Source organism: Arachis ipaensis, chromosome B01, assembly GCF_000816755.2.
Source record: "Arachis ipaensis cultivar K30076 chromosome B01, Araip1.1, whole genome shotgun sequence".
Classification (NCBI taxonomy): Eukaryota; Viridiplantae; Streptophyta; class Magnoliopsida; order Fabales; family Fabaceae; genus Arachis; species Arachis ipaensis.
In genome coordinates, this window is record NC_029785.2 from 126862663 (window position 1) to 126866254 (window position 3592).

Genomic DNA, 3592 nt, shown 5'->3' on the forward strand with positions numbered 1-3592 from the left:
TTTTTGGTTTAAATGTTTTACGTGGGAAAGGGAAAATGAATTAATTAGTGTTCATAGACTTTGTTGTCCACGTTATGGTGGTAGGGTTTAGAACATAAAAGTCTTCATTCTTTGTTTATTTATTTGATCTTGAATAATTCGGATTCAACATGTTCAGAGTAAATAGACATGCAAAGAAAAAATGTAATGTAAACATCATATCTTTAAATTATCCGTTTCATATTTTAATATACTGTATTAATATTTGGTCTGCATCTGTATTGATAATATTGAATAAGAGCCAGGAAATACCTACCTGTTAGTGCCTGATTGGTCAAGAAATACGGCCCTTGCAGTAATTGAATTTGACAATGACACGTAACAGGAAATTAAGGTGAAAGGTGGACTTGGAGACTTCTCAGCAGTTACGTGTTTGTGCGTAGCCATAAACAACAACAGATCATATCATTTATTAAGTTATGAATAACGTATAGTAGTAGGGAAGGTCGTATAGTAGTAGGGAAGGTCAACTGTACATACTGCACGAAATATACCAAGATGGCGAGTGTTAGGTAAACAATGAAAATTTTAAACAATATGAACAACTATCAATTAAATAAAAATAAATTACACCCTAATTTAATATTATTTATTAAATTTATTTTTTTAATCTTATTAATTCAGATTGTTTACATATTATTCAAAAATTTTGTTGATTATATTTTTCTTACGAAGAATTAGTAGGTAAGAGGTGAAATGGTAGACTTTGAAATTTGAATTGATAGGAAATTTGTAATACGTTTTTGACTTATGAGGCTGTTTTTGATTGGGATCACGTTCGTGATAGTGCCATCTTAATGGCATGAAATTGAACTACGTAGTATTTGATTATTGAAGTATTCAAAGCAAAACTAATCAATCACGTGACTGCATTTACACTAGGATTAGGGCTATTCATACATGTCAACGTTTGCTGTTTCCGCGATAGCACCGTACCCATCCACCGTACACATGGGTCTCTTCTTCGGCTTTTATTCGACTCAATCCACAGGAAGCTGATGACCCTTGTATATTTATTTTTGTGCATTTACTTTATAGATTTAATTAATATGTCTTGTGGAAGCAGGGAAATTAAACAATAATATCCTTTGAATAGTTCACGTGCTTGCATGTGCCGGAGAAGATTAACTTGGATTTTATGTCAGCTCCCCAACCTTGGTGGAAGCAAGGAAGCTATCCTCAGATCAGCTAGTTTAATTTTTGGGGCAACAAGCTGCTATATGTATGTATACGCAGTACTTAGATTAAGATTTATAATTTTTTTTATTTTTTATCAATAGTAAAAAGGAGAAAAATGTAAGTCCAACTCAATATATAAAATATAACATATTTAACTGCTAAATTGTGAGTTTAAGTGTTTAACTGAGGTTAAAATCTATATTTACTTCCATATAATGAAGAAAAAAAAGGTTATTCGTAGAGTATTTATCTATAATCGATAAACCAGCAATACAAGTATTGCTTAATTCAATCAAATTGATGGAAGTAAAATAGACCCGTGTTCATATCTATTGAAAGCATAACTTATGAGACTCGTCAGTATCTGAAATCACACAACATATACATCAAGAACTGAGAAATTTTGGTGGTGGTGGTTTAGCAAATGATATAACATATAACGGATGACATATTATCTGACATTTTGGTGAAAAACTATTAAGAGACAGGTTTGGATGATGTTATTGATTTTGTTTATCTGGTTATATTATTGATTTTATCAGCTGAAAAATATTTTAGTTAAGGATAGAAAAATTCTTAGCTTATACTAACTTTAGAATACGTTACTGATGTTAACATTAAGATAATTGCAAGGTTGCCTAGAGGAGTAAAAGAGTTTACTTAAATTTTGATTTTGTTTAGGTCTATTCCCACAAAAATTAATATATCTAATGGTTTGTGTATAGGATCAAGATTGGAAAAAAAAGAAAAAAAATAATGGATAGAATACGAAACCTAATCAGTTGCATTGTATGTTCTAATAATCCCAAAAAATGAATCTAATTCTAAATAACTAAACATTATTAGTCAATTTCCAGGAAGATAATTTCCCAATTATTATGTTGTTTTGAATGACAATAAATCTTAGAGACAGGAGTTATCGAAAGTTGGAATATTGTATATTCGAAGACTAATCTTTATATATAGTTATTTGTATGATGTTTTCTAGAAAGTAAATATGGTTTACGAATATATTATTATGAGTTATAAAATCATGAACACTTATAAAACGACACAATAAATATATTATATATAGAGATTTTTGAGAATTCGTCATAAAAAGAAATACATTTTTAATTCTTAGTTATTTTTTATTTTAAATAAATTTAAAGATTTCCTAAAACTCATTATTGATCCATATATAGTTATTTTAGGTACAAGTTTTAACGATATCAATCTTTTCATAAAAATATATATTGTTTTATTCTCTTAATCAACTACTATTCTTATTTTAAGTTATCCACATAATTCTCTTCACTAACTATTAACACATTATTGTTTCTGGTGTATATTTTTGACATTAAATAGCTACGATGAATTTTTTTTTTTTGTGATTTTAAATTTTCATATTATTACTATTTTATTTAATGGCAACAAAGTAAAATTATTGGCCAATGAGTAATAGCTCAAATGGTATAGACTCCTTATACTCAATTAAGAGGTTGCAGGTTCGAGTCTCCTAGGTTACGGGTTATAGGGTCTTTTATTTTAGTATCTAAATTGTTTAAATTATCTTTTAAAAGTAAAAACAAATATTTAAAATTTATTAAATATTAACTAGTTACCTATTTTTGAGATATTAACCATTATTTATAAAGTACCATAGTAATCATCATAAAATTAGTCCACTAGTTTGGTAAGTTTTTTTAAAATTTTTTTTTATTTATTTTTTGTCTACATAAACTTATTATATCCCAATTTTTTATTTTTTTAGAGAATCCTTAATTTTATGCATTATAATCCACAATACATTTACACTATACACAATTACTCACATGATACTAGAGTCTAGAGAGTTCCTATTCAAGTGTGTTAGCTAAAATTTGAATATAAATACAGCATATTAAAAGATATATAGTTTACCACTTGAGTCAAAGCTGCATATTGCAGAGAGGTTTTTATCTTTAGTTCGAATTGAAACTGGGAATTCAATTAATAGGATAATTGGGCTCTATACGTTGTATCGGCTCAATGATTTTCATTTGAATATTAAGGCCCAGGAGTAACGGTAAGCCCTTGATATTATTGATTTTATAAACAACCAAACTAGATGGTGTTTCCTGACAAAAATTCCAGATGGAATTTGGGCCCCAAAAAAGATGCTTTGCTTAATTGCATTGCCTACAGCAATTTGGCATTCACCGCCTAATGGAACATGAGTCAGAACTCAGATAATGTGGTCGTGTCGTGTGTTAAGGAAGCCAAGCGCCCATCATTTTCTAATGAGAAATATTAGAGCACAATTAAAATTTATTATTTTTAATTATTAAATTTAGTTATTAATTTAATTTTTTTAATTTAATAATTTAATAATATATTTATTTAATTTTTTATT

The 3592-nt window shown here is 28.0% G+C and overlaps 1 protein-coding gene across 1 annotated transcript in view; it reads left to right on the forward strand.

Annotated features, from left to right (window-relative positions):
• LOC107636365 (WRKY transcription factor 6) overlaps positions 1-237 on the forward strand; it is a gene marked incomplete at its 5' end in the record, with an annotated part of 1713 nt that extends 1476 nt beyond the window's left edge. The window contains 1 exon segment of the mRNA XM_021103959.1: positions 1-237.